The sequence below is a fragment of the Lissotriton vulgaris genome, chromosome 4_1, assembly GCF_964263255.1.
Source record: "Lissotriton vulgaris chromosome 4_1, aLisVul1.2, whole genome shotgun sequence".
Classification (NCBI taxonomy): domain Eukaryota; kingdom Metazoa; phylum Chordata; class Amphibia; order Caudata; family Salamandridae; genus Lissotriton; species Lissotriton vulgaris.
Window position 1 is genome coordinate 369,577,457 of NC_141691.1, and position 23,326 is coordinate 369,600,782.

The window sequence follows — 23,326 nt, forward strand, 5'->3', positions numbered from 1 at the left end:
CCTGTGTGTGCCTGTGATATATTTTTGAAAACTGTCACTGTTGGGCACTGTACTCGAACCCAGCATTGGAGGCTATTTGCTCCAGTGGGTTCCGCCATTTTGGGTCGGGAGACGGCCGAGCAGTGCAGTGCTCCGCCCCTCCCGCCCTTTCCTCTTTAAATGGCTCCTCTCACTAGGAAGCGCAGCGGACGAGCGCAGCGGGCACGCCGGCGGCACGCCGAAGGCTCGCCAAAGGCGAGCCCGTCTGCGCCCGTCCGCGCCGGACCCGCGCCCAGGGCCAGACTCCCTGCCTCTCCCAATCTAAGCCCTATACTCAAACAGGCTTATAGTAGAGAGACACTCTGGGCCTTAAACATTAAGTCCCCCAGCAAGGGCTGCAAAGTATGGGAACCTGGGACCAAAGCCCCATTCACATCTTCCCACTGCACTAACTGCTCTCAACTGCTGCCCAAACCCCTCTGGCTTCCTATTTCAGCCCAAGGAACCCAAACTACAGCTTTCATTAGGAAAAATGACCCCCTGGTGAAGTGCCTCCTTCTCAATACGAGGTCGCTAGTTAAACACAGCTCGGAAATAGCAGAGCTAATCCAGGATGAGGACATAAAAATAGCATTCATCACTGAATCATGGACGGATGCAGCATCAGGTCCAGATATAGTGAAAGCCACTCCCCAGGACTTTGTCTGCCACACCCAAGACAGGGACAAGAGGAGAGGGGGTGGCCTAGCCATCATCCACCATAAAAACATTCGAGGCTCCTTTCAACCCGGTCCCGCCGGCCTTGATGAATCTCTGCTTTTTAATTTCACTCTCTCAAACCATCTGTCCCTTATAGGCTGCCTTGTTTACAGGCCCCCAGGTGAGAAAATGCGATTTGTAGCAGCCTTAAGTAAGTTATTAGAAGCGGCAGCAAGTACCCAAAGGTTCACACTACTTGGTGATTTTAACTTTCATTTGGAATGCAATGCAGACACAGATACTCGAGACCTAATAGACCTACTACAGGGGATTAATATGATGCAGCTGGTATCTGACCTCACACACAGAGCAGGACACACCCTAGATGGGATTTTCTCGAATCTCCCCAGTCTGGCGAGACTAATAAGAACTTTCGGGATGGAGGTAGTATCCTATGCTGACGACACCCAAATACTCGTCTCTCTCTCCCATTCAGATGTGCAGACCGTCTCCAAATTTAGATCTTGTATGGAGGCGGTTGGTCACTGGATGATTCAGAACTCCCTCAAACTGAATGGGGAGAAGACTGAGGTGATGGTGTTTGGTGGGAACGAAAATATCTGGTCCTCCAGTTGGTGGCCTGACTCGCTAGGTGTGTGCCCTTCCCCCACTACATCTGCAAAAAATCTTGGGGTGATGATAGATCCTGCCCTGGATATGGGTAGACAGGTGAGTAGGACCATCTCCACCTGTTGGGGCCTTATCCACACCCTGCGAAGGATCAGGAAATATCTTTCTGTGCAGTCCAGAAAGCAAATAGCGGTCGCGCTCATCGGCTCACGCCTGGACTACTGCAATGCGCTGTATGCGGGGCTAAATAAGACCCTCCTGCAGCGCTTGCAGGTTGTCCAGAATGCCGCGGCCAGATTTGTTCTGGATGTTCCTAGACGCTCCTCGGCCACTTTGGCCAGAAAATCGCTGCACTGGCTTCCTGTGGAGTACCGAGTACGGTTTAAGGTCCTGTGCATGACATACAGAGCCATCGCAAGGAACAGTGACTCTGGAGTGGGTTTAATCATCTCCCACTACATCCCCGGAAGGAATCTGCGTTCCTCCGGGAAATTGCTTCTCTCAGCCCCTCGCGTGCGAAAGGCTAAATGGGGTGGTAGGGCCTTCTCCACTTTAGCTCCTAAGTGGTGGAATGATCTTCCTTTGGATCTTAGGTCCCTGCCCTCCCTGCAGACCTTTCGCGGCGCTTTAAAAACCCGCCTCTTCCTACAGGCCTATGTGTAAGGATGATTGATTCAGACTTTTTGATGTCATTGATAGGCGCCTTGATACCTTCGGGTTATTGTCCTGCGCAATATAAATTTTTATCAATCAATCAATCAATCAGTCTAAAAGTTACTTCGGTTCTACCAGTCTCCTGGTCCGATCACTCAGCAATTTACTTTGATATTCCCCTCACCACCCCTGAAAAACCACCCAGCACCAGAAACATCCCGAGACAAGTCAGAAAATGGAAGAACATTAAAGGGGACGATCTGGATAACATATTAAAAAATTCCCTGACCTCTTTTCCTAACAACGTGGAGGAAGCAGCCAGCGCATATACGGCCTGGCTGGACCAGGCCTGCTTACTCTTGGCTCCCCCCAAAACCACCCACTCCACCCGGACGAAACCGGCTGCCCCGTGGTTTACTGAACAAATCAGGGAACACAAAATACGATGTAAAAAGCTCGAAAAGGTCTGGCGAATGAATTATAGCGAGCTGGACAAACAAATTCTCAATTCCGAGCAAAGCCGCTATAAAGAAAGAATCCTACATGCAAAAAAGGCCTTTCTTTCCAAACAGATAGAAGATGCCAGCAATACCCCCAAAGAACTTTTCCAGACGGTCTCTTCCCTAGCAAACCCAAAAACCATAGAAATTCCCCCCAGTCTCTCACTATGTGAAAGCTTGGCCACCTTTTTTCGTGAAAAGGTCGAGAACATCTTCTTTTCCTTAGATAGCCAGGTGAAGATTTCCTCCTCGATTGCGGACCCAGATTCCCTCAGACCTGCGGTTAGCCTTCAACATTTCGAACCCATCATGGAAAAGGAAGTGATGAGTCGCATACAAAAAATCAAATCAGGCTCCCCTCATGATCCTTGTCCCACTGCAATAGCCAAACTAGCACCGATGCCATCGCCCGTGGACTCACTCCCCTTTTTAATCAGATGCTGGAGAAAGGGGAATATCCTTCCATATGGAAACGAGCCTCCATCCTGCCCCTGCTAAAAAAACCTAACTTAGACATCACGGAAATGAACAACTATCGCCCGATCGCCCGACTCCCCCTTCCTGCCAAAATAATAGAAGGTAGCCTGAATGCACAACTAAGCACCTTTCTAAAAACAGGGGATCATCTTGACTCTTCCCAGCACGGTTTCCGTGCGGAACACAGCACGGAATCCGCTCTGATCAAATCAATGAAAGACATAAGGCAAGTGATGGATACAGGAGCAGAGCGGCCCTGATTCTGTTGGATCTTTCTGCGGCCTTCGACACGGTCCACCATAACTTACTGGTGGACCGGTTGAGGGCCTGTGGAATCCAGGGAAAAGCACTAAAAATCCCTCAGGCGTTCCTGTCCGATAGAACACAGTCAGTGGCGCTAGGAGACCATGAATCGCAGTCATTTGTACTACCCTGTGGAGTCCCCCAGGGATCTTCGCTTAGCCCTACCCTTTTTAATGTTTATGTGTCTACCCTCGCCCCGGTGATTAGATCGCTCAGTTTACAACTCACGGCCTATGCCGACGGCAAACAGATTGTGGTGTCCCTGCTACCCGGCAACACTGACAACACAGCAGACAGATTCAAAAACTGTATGCACGAAGTGGGGTGCTGGATGGCACAAAGCTGCCTTAAACTGAACTCCTCGAAGACAGAGGTCATGCTCTTTGGAGCTAGAGAGAACTTTTGGTCCCCGAGGTGGTGGCCTGATGAAATGGGACCACTCCCCGTGCCGGTTGACAAAGTGAAAAACCTGGGCATACTTGTGGACAGCTCACTGTCCTTTAAACCTCAGACTAACGCACTATCTTCCTCCCTCCATTACACCCTTAAAACCATCAAAAAATTTCTCCCGTACCTGGAGAAGAAACACAGGAAAACTATTGTTACTGGTCTAGTGCTCTCTCGCCTAGACTACTGTAACAGCCTGATGTTAAACGCCCAGCAGAGTGTACTCAACAAACTCCAACTGTTGCAAAATGCAGCCGCCCGCCTGATCACCGACACTCCCAAATTTGCTTCGGTATCCCAGGACCTGGTGGCACTACACTGGCTGCCAATTCGTAAGAGAATTGCATTCAAGGCTCTGTGTATGGTCTTTAAAGCCCTTCATGATATGGGCCCCAGACACATGAAACTGCTCTTTCGCTGGCATAAACCAGCACGAACCCTGAGGTCAAGAGAATTGGCCCTGGTTACGGTCCCCAGAATCAAAAGAGCTCGATGGGGAGGTAGGAGCTTCTCCCTTAGGGCGGCAGAGGCCTGGAACAAACTTCCACTTATGCTCAGACAAACTCAGAATCTGATGGCCTTTAGAAAAGGACTTAAGACTTGGCTCTTCACTCAGGAAGCCTGCGCTCTCACGTTTGCCCTATCAAACCAGCGCCAGGACACCTCCGGGTAACAGAGCGCTCAATAAATGTGCTAAATAAATAAATAAGATGGTCGCTAACTCCTACTAGCTGTCGCTAACTGGTGTTAGTGACAGCTAGGTAATAGGGAGATAATTTTATCTCCGCTTTCTTGGCTTGTAAAGCCAAAAAAGCGGAGATAAACCCCCTTGATAATATGCCCCCTAGTTTCTCCATCTGGAGTGCACAGTAGGTTAAAAAAACAAAAAAAACGACACTGGAATATGATCTAAGTGATTTTTCAGTGGCCGAGAATATTTCGAACCCAGTAAGTGTGGCTACATGTGGCTCACGCATTGGGCCACCTAAAAGGCGACCCCCTTAGTGCCACTTAGGCACACCAGCACCCCTTCTGGTCGCGGAGCCAGAGTAGGGGTCCCTCAGCCTGGGGCGTAGGCCTCATCATTTCCGGCGCTGAGAGGGTTGGGGGAAGGTACTTATACACAGATGTTGCACAATTGCTACTTATTCTGCCATCTGCTGCATAATTTTCTGATTTTAACAAAAATACTATGGGGCAGATTTACAAGCCCCTTGCGCCTCTTGTACGCTGCCGTTGCGTCACTTTTGTGACGCAGCGGTGACTCAAAAGATGCGCCATGGTGCGGGGCATTTACAACGTGACGCATCTGGGAGATGCTTATAGGTTGCGGTGGAAACAGATAGGCGCTCCTGTTAAGCTACACATGCGTTAAAAGCAGACAAACTTCTGGGTCAGCAAGGTGTCATTTGCATGGATTACTCATGGCTTTGCAAAAAACGAATTGTTCAAATCAAAAACCAATGAAAATATGAAGATAAAAATAGAAACAAGTGACTGTGTTTTCAACTGTATTTTTTTGCACCGATGGCTAATTAACAAAAGTTAAATACTGTTGCGTCACTCAAACTATTCTAGTCACAAGGGAAATATATGTTTGTTCAGGTGTCCAAAAGCACACAATTCTCAGAGAAGTGAATTGAGCTATGATTTGTCATTGTTTACCGACCATGCATCAATTCATATGGTAAATTCAAGGGTATGAAAAATGGGTATGTAGGGAACCAGTGCATTTTTGAAGTTTGCCCAACATACAGAGCTTAGGAATGAGGGTTATTTATCCAACTCTGAATTTGGGGATACCCATACTATCATGGGAAAAAATGAAGAGAAATTCAATTGATAATAACACATTTTCTATGGTTCTGTGTATGGACACTTCTTTCATAAAAACGGAATGCCCCTCATGGCCTGGAACTGACGCTTCCAAAAAGAAAGTCCACAAAAAGCAAAAGAGTGACATCAAAATTTCACCTTAAAAACAGACATATTTGGGTAATGTGGGTTGTTGTGGTATTTGGGTCTGGTTGGGCAGCAACTCAGGGAAACTTAGCAAACTGGGGGTGTTGGGAAATGTGTGGTTCCCACTTCAGTTTATTTTCTCACCCAAAATGCCCTTCAAATAATGAAAGTTTAGCTAAAAATGCACATATTCTTTGCACTACATGGATAACATTTTTAAAATCGGCAAGGATCTACAAAGTTACCACCACCCAGATTCTGACATGTCGCTTTATCATTATGGTACCCCACTTCTGTGGCTGGAACTATTGACCGTAACAGGAAAGACACCAAAACATAAGATGGTCACCAAAATGTTGCCCCTGAAACCTGACCCATTTTGGCGATGTGGGTATCTGCGGTATTTGAGACCGGGCTCAGTTGTCCCTCAGGGAAACCTACCACAGCCAGTTATTTCTATAAACTTGATAGCCAAGGGAGTCCATGATGGTGTGACCTGCATGGATCACATTACGATATCTTACCCAAAATGCCCTGCAAATGGCACATTTTGGAAAACTAATCATTAATTTTCCTCACATTTCTGGTGGGAAAGTTCTGGAATGCTGGGATATTCCATAGTTCTACCACATTGGTCCAGTTAAAAACTGTACCTCACTTGTGTGGAAAGGCCTATTCCTCTTGGCAGAAAAGCCCACAAAATATAATATAGAGACATGAAAGTTTTGCCTTGAAAACATACCTATTTGGGTGATGTGGATAGCTACGGTATTAGGGCCTGAACTAACTTTGCTGCTACTCAGGAAAACCTACCAAACTTAGCCATTTTGGAAAAACTAGACACCAGGGAGAGTCCAGGGTGGTATGACTTTCATGAATCTTACTATATTATTGTACCCCAAATTGCAGTACAAACAAAAACTTTGGCTAAAATCACACATTTTCTCATATTTCTGAAAAGTCCTGGAACCTGCAGGAAGCTGCAAAATTTCTACCTCATAGTGTGCTCACACCTCTTTTGAGAAAATCAGTACCCCAAATGCAGGGCTGGGGATGTAGTCCATGACAAGAAAGCCCCTAAACTCAATGCGGAGACATCAATATTTTGACTTGAAAACTGACCAATTTTGATAATGTGGGTTTTGGCCCCTGGCTCGGCCACCACTCTGGGAAACTTACTACACAGCGGAGTCCAAGGTAGTAGTGTAACTTGCATGGAACACAATTTGATTCGGAGCCAGAAAACCAAGTAAAATGTAAGACTTCAGCTGAAATCACACTTTTCCCTCACATTATGTGAAGGAAACTTCCTACAACCCAGCATTCCCACTTTTTCTTGACAAAAACGTAATCCCCCTTGTTGGGCTGGGTCTTTTGCCCTAATTAGGAAAGACCCAAAACAGAACATTGCGACAACAAGATTTCACCTAGGAATATAACTAATTTTGACAATGTGGGAAGCAGCAGCATTTTGACCCAGGCTAAATCGCTACTCATCAAAATCTAACAAACCTGGGGGGGAGGAGGGTAAGGATGGTGTGGTCTGTAATGGATTCCTCTACCTTATACTAAATACTCTCCCGGCGTTCTTCTTGGACGGTTGTGCTGCTCATGTACAGGCTTATCACGGCCTGTTGTATACTTTCCTTTGCAAATTTGTGCCACCACTTCATTTTCAGGCTCACTAGAGCCTCTAAACTTCTACACTGATCACCCTTTTACATTTAGGGCATTTGTTTTTGCTGACTTTTACAGTTTGGCACCGTATTGTGACGTGCTTGATCTCCCTTTTTCATTCTACCACGTATTTCAGCCTTGAGAAAGTATCTTTGATGAAACATGTGTCGGCTGCCTGTCTATATTTGGATATCAAGAATTAACATAAAGCATATACAACATAGTAGAATAAAGAAACTGCACAGAGTTCAATTACAACCTTGCTTCATCACTTTATTGAACAGACTCATGTTACTGTGGACGTCTCTGAGTGTGTCAGTATTGTTCTTGGACATTTCAACACTTTCCTTAAAAAAAAGTGGAAAAACCCTTTCTGAAATGGAACGTAGAAACTTTTTGACTTCCAGACTCTTCACTGGGACCAATCCACTTGATGTATCAGAGAAGCCGGTGACCTCATATTATGCTTAGGTCACAGTCTACCTTGACCATAAAGTGTCATTTTGGCTTTGCACTTCTTTGGCACTCCTTTTACTTAAAAGTGTAAACATTGATAGCTCCCATTGCCCTTGCTGGATTTTTGTCATTTTTATGTCATTTTGTTTATTACAATTTTTTCAATTTTATTAGTCAGTTTGTGATTTTTATTATATGGTGTTTTGACTTTATTACTGTTTTGGTACTGTATAAATAACCCCCCAGAACTCATCCCTCAGCTCCACGCTCGTCAACGCATATACGACGATGCTGGCCAACATCATCAGATCCCACAGTCTCAACATAATTTCCTACACAGGCGACACACAATTTATCTTCTTACTTACCGATGATCCCACCAGTACCAGAACCAACTTCCACAGATTCATGACAAATGTCACTGACTGGATGAAGAACAACTGCCTGCAGCTGAACACAGACAAGATGCAATTAATATTCTTCGACAGCAGCAGCAACACATTGAACATCTCCTGGTGGCCATCAGACCTGCACCCAGTCCCTAAAGTGATACCAGAAACCTCGAAATGATCATTGACAACAAATTCACCATGAAATCACGGATCAACGCCTCTCCTCTGCCTGCTTCCTCACTCTGAGCATGCTTCGTAAGATCTTGAAGTGGCTACCCCTTCACACGGGATGTACCGTGACACAAGCCCTCATCACTAGCAGACTTAATTATGGCAATGTCCTCTACATAAGAATCACTGCACACCTTCTACAGATACTTCAGACCATAGAGAACGCTGAAGCCAGACTCATACCCGGCCTTTCAGATGAACATACATCACACCCCACCTCAGGAAACTCCACTGACTCCCCATTCAGAAGAGATGGCAATTCAAGCTGCTGACCTGCACATGCAAGGCTCTACACAATTAAATACCCCTAAATTAACCACAGCCGGAATTTCCACCAACCATCAAGAAGACCATCTCTCTTTCATTTGCTCTTACTCCCTGCATCTACCGAATTAGAAGTGGAGGATGCTCCTTCTCCCACATGGCAGCAAAGACCTGGAACAGCCTCTTCATGCACCTACGACTATCACCTCACTTCCAGAATTCCAAATGGCCCTCAAGACCTGGCTGTTGGAATAAGCCTCCAGTGCCTACAAGCACCTGAATACCCTATCGGGTGATCCCTCGTGCTTTATAAATCTTGATTGATTTATTTATTTACACATCATCATAAATTACGCCTGTCTGCTACCAGTGGGTTGAATTCAGGTTAATTTAGTGGCTTAGTAATGACAGGTTAGTATCACGTTTTCTTGAGGTGGGCCAAATGATGTTCTTTTTTTACATAAATATACCTTATAATTAAAAAAAAACACTTTCATTTTTTTTTACATGCTGTCTATCACATGATTTGCACGCAGGCCATTTTCTTGGCTCATGCAGGAGCTCTTAGAGCCAAGACAGGCCCTTGGCTTGCATCTGGCCCGGCTCTCCTGATTAAGTTGTTGCTTGTTCAACTCTAGAGCAAAATCTTGTTGTGATTAGTTGAGGACGGAAATGTCTAAGCACAGTAAGAATGGGACTACGGAGCAGTAAAGTCACATTAAAGACCTGATTCTGATGTGGTTAGGAAAGCATTCCCACCTAGGGCCTGATTCTGATGCGGTTAGAAAGGCCTCCCAACGGCATTTGCTCCTTCAAAATTGGATTGGGAATGTGTCTTCCCGATGAGGGCCTAATTATGATGCGGTTAGGAACATATGCTCCCATTGAAGTCAATGGGAGTTCAACCAAATCCAATCCGGAAGCATCCAGATGCATTGTACACTCTCGGTCGGACTCTCCCGATCCAAGTGGGTTGGAAACCATTTCAAAACCAAATGGGTCGGGAAGCTTTCCAACCTGCATCAGAATCGGGCCCTAAGTATTGGCAAAGAGAAATTAAGTATATGCAAAGAGAAAATATTTATTTCTTGGGTTGCAAGACTTTTTGTAGAAATTAAAGTGTCTAAAAGCACATAATTTCTCTGCCATGAAAGTAACGTAAAATGTTAAAGTATCAGACAAGTCTTCTCTATTACAAATAGAGAGATAAACAGCATTAAGGAAACAGCTTTTTGAAAAAAGTATAAAATAGCACACAAAGGGGGAAGAACCTCTACTGTGGTAGAAGAGACATCAGGGGGCGAATACATGCTAAATACTTACAAAAGGTAAACATTTACATTCACAGTTCATTTTTATTTGCATTTGTTTTAGAAGCATCCTTGGCTGTCAGCTGAAATGGAATGAAGATGCATGCTCTGCGTTTTTGTAAACAGGATTAAGAAAGAAGAATTAGAAATAATCCCTTGGCCTTATTACCATCGGTTTCACTAACTCAGCAAGGAGCCCAGTGCTTGTGTTTGTTGTATCTTGGGCATCTAGAGTTCACACATATAACTCGTAATTCCTCTTAGTTAATGCTTGATCTTTAGACAGAACAAGTTGGAAAGAGAGAGAGGTAATGTCTGCTTACCTCTTCTTATCAGGGTCTGTAGGGAAATTGGTTTTTGTTGCATCTACCCCCCACATTTTGTCCCCTATTTAATTACTAGATGGTGATTTTTGACTCTGTGCACAGAGGCCTGATAAACAGACCTCATTGCAAGTGCTTCTTTCTTAAAACAAGGTTCTGTCTACTTGTGCTACAATTGACAAAGGACTTTAGCACCATTGAAAGTCCTTAGTAAATTGTATTCCAGGTACCTAGGGCATGGTACTCAAGAGGGTACCTAAGGGTGGCAGCATTTCCTATGCCACCTAATCCACATACAAATCCCACACTGACTGCCATTGCAGGCTGTGTGACATGGTGCAAACCATGAGTAAAAAGATGAGACACACCCCTGTGTGTCATGCCAAAAGTCACTGCATCTAATATATGTAAGTCATCCCTACAGCAGACCTTTTAGCACCTAGACAGGGTTTATGTGAGGACATATCTGCAAGAGCAGATGTTCCCCTGTGATATCTAGTTCTATTACTGGATATTGCAAGTGAGTAGGAAAGCCATCTTAAGGTATGTACTGGGCACTGGTCAAAATGAGTTACCCAGCTACATAATAGCTTCACTGAAAATATGGTATTTGGTATCAAACTCAACATATTAATAAACCCAAACAGATTCCAGGGTTGTGTTTATAAATACATACACCCAGAGGGCACTTTAGAGGTGTCTCCTGAAAACCTATCAACTACTGGTGTGCTGGGGGATTGGTCCTAGCCAGACGGCTGCCGCAGAGGAGTTTCTGACCCCCAGGTGTGAGGGTATTTGCTCTCATTTGATGAGGAATAAAAGCCTTCTTGATCACCCCCTCCCACAGGATAACCAAGGATTAGCATTCCAAGGCAGGGAGCTTCAAAAGCCCACCACCTTTGGTATGCAAATCTGGCTTCCTTCACAGGAGAGGATAACAACCCCACTGACCTGAGCCATCTGGCACCCGGACTGGTGGGAAAATTAGCTATGCAGTAGGCATGTTGGGCTGCCAGGATGGGCATACCTTTAGGGTTCACAAAAAAGTAGAAATTTCCCTCATTGACCATAGCACTTCACTAAGGAAATTAATCACAATCAATTTTGAAGTGCACTTGTGATCGCCAAAAATTAGAACATTCTATATTTATTTTTTCAAAACATTCTTTTTATTTTATTTTTATAAAAACTATTTTTTGTGTTTATATTAATTTAATTCATTATCTGTATCAAAAAATATTTCTTTTCTCAAATTATCATATTTAGAATCCATCACAAATATATTATGTACATAGATCATAAAAATTTCTTTTATCAAAGATACATCACTAAGATAAGATTGAATACACAAAAACATTTTTTTAAGCCACAGTCTACATGTAACGCTCATGGCCCTGAATACAAATCAAACATTCAACAAACATACCATCCATCCATGCTCTCAGCAAATGCATTCACTCTATATCTGTGTATGAACGAGTTATAAGTAACAAAGAAAAAATCTCTGCCCAAAGTTAAATCTCAAAAGATGACATGAGATTCCGCACAAGGTCGACGTGCGTTTCGGCGGCAGAACCACCTTCCTCAGGACCTTCTGCAGATATACATTTGTACTGCACAGGGACCTATAAATATATAAAAACGAAATCACAAGTGTATAATCCTTATATACCCAAAAGACTAAGTAACACTCACTAACTGAAACCCAACATTAACCTCCAAGTGTGACTGAACTAAGTGCATAATCCTTTAAGTATTTCATAACTAAAAGCATATTAGATAAGAAAACATTTATGTTAATTTCATGTTAAAGAAGAGAAAGAAAGAAAAAGGGAGAAAAAATAAAAAGCAAGAAAAGAGAGAGAAGAAGAAGAAAAAGAAAAAGAAAGGAAAGAAAGAGAGGCCCACTAGTAAAGAGGAAAAAAAGGCAAAACATTTTTTCTCATAAATTAGTGTTTAGTGTAAAAATTTGAATATGAAGACACCATCACCAAACACCCCAAGGAGACCTATTTAACACCTACTATGATCAAAAAGATAATCACCACCTAATCTTTCCATTATATCCTTCTGTTACACTTACTGATATACACAGAGGTCCAGGTTCTATAATTTCCAGGCATGTACAACACCACTAAGTACAATGGAATCCAATGTTCAAAGGGAATCCTTTAACAGGAGCCTGTAGCCAAAAATGTAACCCAAAATATGCCAAAGGATAACAGTTTTTCTGAGCAACCTGCAGTTATAGTCAAGTTCATACGTGGACCTAAATTTCTTACCAGCTGTTATTTCGGTTCACTTTGTGTTCTTATGTCTCTTAATGATGAATAATATCAGATGGAGGGGGCTTGGTAATACTTCTAATCCCACAAAATAAAGGAGGGAAAAAGAGGGCCACAGTTACCCCACTATTAAACCAACCTGATATCAGGTGTAAAGTTCCAGTCTCATAGTCCATCCACTACCCTTTATTTATAAAAAAGGGTTTCCCTTGATAGTCATCATTTCCCAAGATGAGTAATCGTCTTCAGAAGGCACGACTTAGTAACTTCAAACCGCGCCTGTCAGATAAATTATAAACATAAATTTAAAAATAACAAAGTTTTCTATTTGGTAGCCAGCTGATATATCTAGCGCTTTTCAAATGAGAATCAGAGTGATTTTAATGGCAGACTTGCCTATTCCGTAACTGTTCTGCTATACATATATTCAGTGCGACCCTCCGTATAATCAGAACGAGTACGCCACCGATGTGGTAGCTGCGATAGCTGTCACGAGATATAAAAGAGTCAGCCTTTGAAATATCTAGTCGTTAGTTTCACCAACCAGTTCAGTATTGCCTTACATGTCTGGTTTATAACGAAGCCCACCTTGTCTGACACCACCCGCATGCCGCCGGTCTAACAATCGAGATAACAACATGTCCACACTTCCTATTAGTTAAGATAATAAATTCCAAAGCTATACTTTGCCAAAATTAACCTTAAACATAATATGTCATGCCCCCTAACGAGAGACGTATCATCCTGTTACTTACTTGTTTCAATAGCTTTCCTGGCCGTCGTGTCAGCCGCCCTCAGAACACCAATGAAGAAGTGACAGCGGTGATCACTCGATGTTTACGTGTGAAAATCATGTAGACGCGCGATCGAGGCTCATCCTCCTTGAATAAGAATAAATTGAGGTCTAATCTTGGACGCCATCTTAGAGTGGTGTAAAGCCACACTGATACAGTGCGGTGCTGACACGAGCCTGCAATAATTTTTAGTCTATTATTAATCTATGATGACAAAAGTATAGGAAATACTAATAATGAGCAGCATGTGTGATGGTTATAAAGCCAGCAAGTAGGGGGAAATATTAATACAAAAAGAAAGATTTTAAAAAATATAACGGACTCACTATGGGAGTTTGTTCATCCTATGTCAACCATATCCATTCAGATCTATAAAGTTGAAACTAATTTTATGCAAAAATATGGGCAAGATGTATATATGCCCCTATTGCATCAATCCATTGCGATATTAGGATGGTGTAAAAACACAGATGTTAAGCACTATATTAAATCAATACCCAATAGGTACAAGTTACAGAGATATCGAGGAGGACTGATGTGAAACGGCATATGGAATAATCTTGTACCAGAACGACGGACCAATATATATCCTACCTGGCGGAATAACAGACCAATTATAGGAGCCATTAGTGATATGTCAATTGAGAGAAGAGGAGGGGGGGAAACGTGACTATCCTCAATGTGAGACCCACCTTTTCTATACACATGTGAGTTTCAGAATCCAGTGGGAGTGAAGCTGCTCCGCTAACCTTATATCAAGACTCCAATATAATAATCATTTGGTCACATACCAGGCAATATCTTCATTTAGGCCTTTACAAACGGTGCCCAGGTGAAAAATCCAGAAGGTTTCCCGTTTTTTGCGAGTTATCTCAGTTACTTGTCCCAGTTTTAATTGTACTTTTCCAATATTGACCATGTGAGGTCAGTTTCTTTATGATTTAGTTCTAAAACATGATGTACTAAGGGTGCAGCAAGTTTCTTAGTTTTAATAGCTGATTTATGCTCACTGAAACGTAAACGGAATTCACATCCCGTTTCCCCCACATTGGCGAAACCACAAGGGCAAAAAAGAATGTACACAACATTATTGCTTCTGCAGTTTGTCAGATATTGCAACTTAATTTCCATGTTGTTATGGCTCAATTTATCTGATACCAGAGCCGCTTCGCAAGCATGACACAATCCGCATCTATGATTACCCAAGACAATCGGTAAACCAGTTATTGATCTTTGAGCATCAGAATTTCTGATTTTGTTATTCCTAGTATGAACCAACAGATCCCTGAGGTTCTTATTTGTTCAGTAAGCCACCAACGGAGGTGGGATAGGTGGTATGTCTTCATTGGTGGTAAGTATCTTCCAGTATTTAGTGATTACATTTTTTCTTTTATAGTTCAGACTTGAGTGATTAATAACACAAGTTATGCGATTCTGTGGTGTACGTTTAGAACCTTGCAGTAGAGCATCCCTGTTATAATATTTTGCTCTCTTATACGCATGGTGTAACAGTTGATGTGGATAGCCTCTACTAAGAAGTCTCTCTTTCAAGGCATCTCCATGTTCATGAAAGGACTGCATATCTGGGCAGTTACGCCGAATGCGTAAAAATTCCCCAAAGGGCATGGACTCTCTCTGGCAACTCGGATGATAACTACCAAATTATAAGATGGTATTTTTAGCCGTTGGTTTTCTGTATAGACTCACCTTAAGATAGCCCTCAGTACCATCAATAGTGATGTACAAAAACTCCACCCTTTGGTGGCTCCAATTCGCTGTAAATCTCAGGTTAACATTGCTGGCATTGAGCCACAAAATGAACTCATGCAGCATTTCAGTTTTCCCTCTCCAAATAAAAAAAATATCATCAATAAAATGCTTCCAAAAATGTACATTTTCAACAAAAAAAGACCCTGACCTGAGCCATCTGGCACCCGGACTGGTGGGAAAATTAGCTATGCAGTAGGCATGTTGGGCTGCCAGGATGGGCATACCTTTATGGTAACCAAGTCTAAAGTGAACTCCAAATTTAGGATTCCACTATCTTGTGTGTGGTGGAATTAGGAATTCTTGGACAGGGAGATGCGCACTCTCCACGAGAAGTGGTCATCTAGGAGGTGTACTGACCTGAGGTGTAAATAGCTCATTGGCTACTCCCCTTCACTCCCCTCAATTCCCTTAACATCCTTAAATTGAGTATTTAAGGGACACCCTGATACCAGGACATACGATTCCTATGGACCTAAAGAAGAAGTGGACAAAGAAGAAAGCTGCTGACCCGAGAAGCACAGGACTGGACTGTTCCCATGAGGCACAGGGTCAGAGCTGATTTGCATATAGCCAGTGTCTAATCCAGGGTGGTGTGGAGTGCAAAAAAACGATGGATTTAGGACCAGATCCTTGTACTGGGGTGAATGTATGACATTGTTCTACATTCTGTCCATCAACTGTGTTTTTTGCAATTTTCATCCTGAGTGTGCTGGGTATACTCAGACGTGAGTCCCAGGCTCTCCACACCACTGGAGTCAAGCTATCCAGGCTGATGAAGGCTGATGGACAGAAACCGGTCCTTGGATGCTTGATTCCGGTCTGGGAAAGACATGGCGTGGTAGTTCGGACTGGACTGTTCCCATGAGGCACAGGGTCAGAGCTGATTTGCATATAGCCAGCGTCTAACCCAGGGTGGTGTGGAGTGCAAAAAAACGATGGATTTAGGCCCAGATGCTTGTACTGGGGTGAATGTATGACATTGTTCTACATTCTGTCCATCAACTGTGTTTTTTGAAATTTTCACCCCGAGTGTGCTGGGTATACTCAGACGTGAGTCCCAGGCTATCCACACCACTGGAGTCAAGCTATTCAGGCTGATGAAGGCTGATAGCCAGAAACCGGTCCTTGGATGCTTGATTCCGGTCTGGGAAAGACATGGCTTGGTAGTTCGGACTGGACTGTTCCCATGAGGCACAGGGTTAGAGCTGATTTGCATATAGCCAGTGTCTAACCCAGGGTGGTGTGGAGTGCAAAAAAACGATGGATTTAGGCCCAGATCCTTGTACTGGGGTGAATGTATGACATTGTTCTACATTCTGTCCATCAACTGTGTTTTTTGCAATTTTCACCCCTGTAGCCTCTGGAACGAAAGGGAATGACCCGACACACTGACCGGCTGCCTACAGGGACTACCAACACAGCAGCCACCCAGAAATAAGTAGCAGTCCTTCTACAGGTCAAATCCATTCTCCCTCTAAGTGTGGGTACTCCAGGACCAACCAGAGCTGCACAGTACCAATCATTGGGGTACTGGACCCCTTGCAGCAGCAAGACTTGTTGCGCCAAGACCGAACACCAGTGCCAAAGAAGACCAACCTGCGCATTGAGAGACTTCAAGGACGGGGAGACCCACATTCAGAGTGGCCCAGCTATCCTGTTTGCCCCTCTGAGACAGAAACCAGGACAAAGTTTGAGTCCAAGAGAAGTGACAGTGCCAACAGGGTCCCCAGAACCACAAGAGCTCGGCCCATGCTTCGGTTTGCCTAGATTGGACTTCTAATCACCTCCTGCAATCTCTTTCCAACAGCGAGAGACTCCAGCACCAGATCCTGCTCCAGGCAGGTTGCTCCACACGCCGCTCCCCACACCACAACAGCACCGCATGTTGTGCCTGTATTTCCCGGCTCGCAGTTGCTACCACTGCCGCCAGTTCGAGGCCCGCCTACACCCGCAGGCTACCACCTGCGTCTCACCCCTGGGGGCCAGTGGCTGGCCATAGGTCTGCATGCGCTTTATTGGTTGTTATTTGTTTAACTGTTCATTTTTTCACTGTACTGCATATTTTTGTTTATACTGTTTGTTTTTCTCCTCCTTCGGTTTTGCACTGTTAATTCTGTGCCCTCTTTTTGCCCCTGTCCCCTCGACGCTCCTGCTCCCATCTTTCCTACCGCTGTGCCCCCTGCGGCCCGCCCCTCCTGCTTGTACTGTATTGCCTCTGTCTTTTCATTTAATTTGCTTGTTTTTCCTCCTTCCCCTTGTACACTGTGCCCTGTGCACTCTTTGCCTTCTGTTTCCTCACTGTTCCTGACCTGTTTTCTCCCACTGCTGTGCCCCCTGCGGCCCGCTTGCACATTCATCCACTCCCTCCTCCCAGCTGCTCCTCCCTCACACCTCCCTTTCTTATGGCACTGAAGGCGCGCCTAACGCAAGTCTGTCTGCGCCCGTCCGTGCCTGGCCTAGCCCAGGGCCAGAACCCCTGGCCCCCCAAACCTCACAACGCCCATCTCCGCTACTATGCCAGCACTCTCCTCGCGCTCAACACCGGACAATCTCATACCTGCTTCCTGGCTGCCCTGAAGTGCACCCAATGACCCTTCTCCTGCCGGAATTGTAGCTTTACCAGCATACGATCCACCAAGCCACCCACCGGGAAAGAACGAAACCACCTCTAATGCATCCTTTTCAACACCCGCTGCGCCCACAGACACGCTGGGACCTACTCGACTCAACCTACCCAGATGTTGTCTTCCTGACAGAGACCTGGCTGAAAAGCCCCCTCCTCGGCACCCGACATCGCATTAGCCATCCTGGACTGCTGTAAAATCACCTGCAGGGACCGCGCCAACGGAGTAGGATGAGGAGTCGCCATTGTCCACAGGAACACTCTCAGAGTCTCAACCAACACTGACGATACCCTCAGCAACGCCGAACACCTGCACTTCCAGATCCACACCGATCCCAACACCACCCTCAGAGGAGCCCTCGTCTATAGACTACATGGACCCCGTCCACAGTTCAGCGACTCCATCACAGACTTCGTCAGTACACATGCCCTCGCCTCCACAGACTACATCCTTCTCAAGGACCTGAACTTCCACCTCAAGAACAACAATGACTGCAACTCCACCACCCTGATCGCCAACCTTGCCAACCTTGGACTCAGACAACTCGTCACCACACCCTCCCACTCCACCGGCCACATGCTTGAACCCATCTTCTCCGCAAGCTCCCACGTCTCCTTCAACCACACCACCGAACTCCACTGGACCGACCATCGCTGCATCCACTTCACCTTTTGGAAACCCACCATGCACCACCGCACCCAACAGATCCCGTGCCGCTGCTGGAGCTAGGCCACGAAGACCAGCTAACCACCACCCTTGCCCGGAGCCCACCCGCCGACCCCACCAAGCCCGACACCACCTCCCACAACCTCAGACAATGGATCGACGACTGTGCCAACACCCTTGCCCAATCAAGAATCCCTCAAACAGACACACCAGCAAGAAAGTCAACTGATTCACTGAAGATCTCCAGGCCTCCAAGCAAACCTGCCGTAGGCTAGAGAAGAAATGGCACAGCGAACAGACACTGGACAGCCACGTAGCCCTCAAGAATGCCACCCGCAGACCCCATCAACTCATCAGATCCGCCAAAAGAGCCTCCTTCAAAGACGGCCTAGACAACAATGTACACAACAGCAAAGAGCTCTTCAACATCGTGAAGGAACACTCCAACCCCAGCTCCAACACCAATGACATCCTGTGAGACTACCTTGCCACCTTCTTCTATTGCAAGATCACAGATATCCATGACAGCTTCAGCGTCAAGACCGCCCTGACAACCACTGAGACCTCCGGCCCCATGGCCACCATCCGCACCGACCCCTTGCTCTCTTGGACCAACATAAACAATGACAATACCATCAAAACCATGTACACCATCCACTCCGGATCTCCGTCAGACCCATGCCTCCACCACATCTTCAACAAAGCCAGCATGACCATCGCAACCCATCTCTGGAATGCCATCAACATCTCCTTCGAGACAGCAACCTTCCCGGAGAGCTGGAAGCACGCCGAAATCAACAGCCTACTCAAGAGCTTCCGGCCCATCTCCCTGCTCACGTTCCCAGTGAAAGCCATTGAGAAGACCTTCAACATACACCTCATCACCGCCACCAATGCCATCAGGGCACTGCTGGACAACAGAGAAACCGCGGCCCTCATCCTCCTGAACCTGTCAGCCGCCTTCAACACCATCTGCCACCGCTCCCTACGCACACACCTCCACGATTCTGGGATCCAAGACAAGGCTCTGGACTGGGCCACCTCGTTCTTCTCAGGCAGAACTCAGAGCGTCCGCCTTCCCCCTTTCTGCTCCAAAGCCACCGAGATCATCTGCGGTGTATTCAAGGGCTCATCCCTCTGCCCGACGTTGTTTAGCATCTACATGGCATCGTTCGCCCATGTCGCCCATATGCATGACCTCAATATCATCTCATATGCCGACGACACCCAACTGATCAACTCCCTCACCAAAGACCCCCTCACGCCAAAATCAACCTCCACGAAGGAATAAAAGATGTTGCCGAATGGATGAAGAACAGCCAACTAAAACTAAACTTGGAAAAGATGGAAGTCCTCATCCTCGGCTCCACCCCCTAGGCCTGGGATGACTCCTGGTGGCCGACCGCATTGGGAACAGCTCCAACACCCACCAACCACGCATGCAACCTAGGGTTCCTCCTTGACTCCACTCTCTCCATGACTAAACAGGTCAGCACTGTCTCGTCCTCCTGCTTCAACACCCATCGCATGCTCTGCAAGATCTACAGAAGGATCCCAACCGAAACAAGAAGAATAGTCACCCAGGCCTTCGTCAGCAGGAGACTGTACTACGGAAGTGCCCTCTTCGCAGGAACCTCGCCCAAACTCCTGAAACAACTGCAACACTTACAGAACACCTCTGCACGCCTGATCCTCGACATCGCTTGCAGCAGCCACATCACACCCCACCTGAGAGACCTGCACTGGCTCCCCGTCAACAAAAGGATCACTTTCAAACTCCTCACCCTCGCACACAAGGCACTCCACAACACCAGACCAGCATACCTCAACAGATGACTCAGCTTCGACACCCCCAACCGCCAGCTCCGCTGCACCGACCTTGCTCTCGCCCCAGTCCCCCGCATCTGAAGAGCAACCTCCGGTGGCAAATCGTTCTCCCACCTCGCCACCAGGACCTGGAATATCTTCCCCATCCTCCTACGGCAGACCCAGGACCTGCTAACCTTCAGAAGACTCCTCAAGAACTGTCTATTCGAGCAGTAGCAGCAACCCCACCCCCCACCAGCGCCTTCAGAACCTCACAGGCAAGTAGTGCACTTTGCAAATGTTCTGATTTATTCTTTGATTGATGGAAAAGATACCACTACATGAGCCGCACAGCTCAAGTGGAAGTGGACCAAGGGTATCCATGTGTGCCAGAGTATCACAAGGGTCAAGCCCCTTTGTTAGTTCTGCCAGACTGTTCCCCCAGCCCCAGCTTGCAGCCTCTTTGTAAATTGGACACCCCAGAGCCTCCTGAAGAGACCTAATGGTGGGGCTTTGGACCTTGCCCCATACTCAACTTAAGTACAGAAGAACAGTTCTTAAGTGCCCGAATGCAGTACATGTTTTTCCTCCATAGGATGACATTACTGATCCAGAATTTTCACTGTATCCACTTTTGAAAACTGTAAAATTTAATAACTCGAAAAGTACTTTTCAGATGATCTTGGTATCTATATAAAAGTATGTGTTATTTTTATAAATTGTGTTGATTTCTTTATTGATTGCATGTCTCATTTACTGCCTTTGTGTATGTAATAAATGCTTACCACTACCCTCTGATATGCCTAAGTGCTCGCCCACACTATCACAAAAGAGAGCATTTGTGGTGTCATTTGTGCCTCTGTTGTTTCTTTATGGTTTGCCTTGACTCTTTACACAGTGTACTTCTTTTTGGTCCTCTATCTAAATAGGCAGCTTCCTACAGGGTCCATATCAAAGTTCACCCCTTATCTAGCCTACCAATGGATTCAAAACATCTACAAATAAGTGACTAGCAGTAGCGGCTGCTACCAACCAGGGGTGGAGGGGTGGAGGAAAAGGAAGGGGGGAATAATAAAAACTAATAGCACTTACCTCTTTACCGCCAACTGCTGCCACTTCATTCTCTGTCCTCCTCTCGGCAGTAAGCACACAGCCTCCCAGAACCCACTGACCATTCACAAAGCTGCCTTAACAATGTTGTGATTCATCTAAGCGCTGTGGTTCGGCGATCAGACAGGGTCTGCAGGGTGTGAATGTTCTTTGGAAAAAAATGTGGGCTCCTGTAAACAAGATATACTTGCTGATAACAAGGAAAATAACTATTGAAAAAGAGAGCCTAGGCAAGGCGATAAACAATACAATTGTGGGCCGAAAAACCTAGTGCGATAACAATATAATGAATACCAAATGGAAAGACATGCAATGATCGTGATATTATCATATTTACTTATTACATATATTTGTTTCTTCTAAAACACATTATTTATCACTAAATGTAAACAATTTTGTGAAAAGCATTACTTATATCAAAAGATATTCACAAATATACACCAAATGTTTTATCTGTTGTCATTGATTTTCAGTCAATACAGATTTCATACATCAATCCTAGATCTGTTTTTATTATTTGTTTGTATCCATGAAGTCATATCAAAAGATTAGAGAACCATTTCTTATAGGATATACATTCAAGATGGCAGAATACAATTAGAACAACTGTTGGTATGTTGGCCCTGCCTGCTTTTCGGCGAAGCCTTAGTCAGGTTTCCGTCACAGTATACACAATATAATGATGGTTCTTCTGAACTAACAAACTTTTTTAGTGATCAAAGGGATGTCATTCCAGGAGAGAAACTTAGCCTTAGGGTCATAATTTGTTTGCTCCAATACTTGTTGACTATAGTCATGTTAATATGATGTTCCTTAAGATGCCAAGCTGTGGGCAATCCAAAGGGCGAAGATGCGACCAGAGAAAGTTCTAATAAACTGCCTTTTGTAAGGGAGAATGTTCACGATCAATGTCATAGCCTGTTCCTTATATATGTAAGACAACCTATGTACTACTCCAATAGGTACAATAGGATGTGGAGATGACTTAGAACGGATCCTCAGTGCGGGATGCAAGTGGAGCGTCCTGCCTTAGAAGATTGTTTCTCATAACAAATTACACAGTGATTAATTATCCTGCCCTAGCATCGACTGAATTCTTTCTTCAGAATCGTGCACAGCAAGTAAGACTGGGACAGTTCCTGTCAGCAACCCAATATATTCCATCGGGTGTTCCTCAGTGTAATTCACTCTCCCTCTGGTTCTTATAAGCCTACTTATACCCTTTAGCTAATGTTGCGGATACATTAAAAAAAATGCAATCTGAAATGTATACAGATGGCACACAGGGAGTGATCTTTCATTATTTTCTCCCATTTACTCCACAATTGATTTAATCAAACTCAGCCACTTGTAGATACTTGGGGATGCCTCCAAGTCCATCATTGTTTTGCACATCGTGCCACCTCAATTTGGATCCAGTCATATGCAAATCAGGTGTCACCCTGCTCCAACAGGAACAGTCCATCCTGAATTTCCAGACTAGGTCCTCTCTGAGCTGAAACACAAACATCCCAGGACCAATTTCATCCTGATTGCGTTTTTTCAGTAGGGACTAGATTGGCTACAGTGGGACAGTGAGCACAGGACCAATGACGGGGCATACGTGTTGTTCTTCGGATATCACATTGAAGTGTACAAAAAGGGATTGATTGGATGCTTGAATTAATCTCAGCCATCAGTAATTTCTTGGGGTGACATGGAATGGAAAATAACAATGGACTTGGGCCAGGTCCATTGTTATTTTCCATTCCATGTCACCTCAATTTGGACCCAGCCCGTTTCAAATTAGTCTTGACCCTGCTTCCATAGGAATAGTCCACCCTGAACTGCCAAGCCTGGTCCTCCCTCCACCAGAACGCAAACATTACAAGATCGGTTTTGCCCTTATTGAGCTCTTCAATCTGGTGTAGTTTTAACCCAAACAAATTTTTTTCATGAACGCAATTACCAATTGGATCATTTTATTG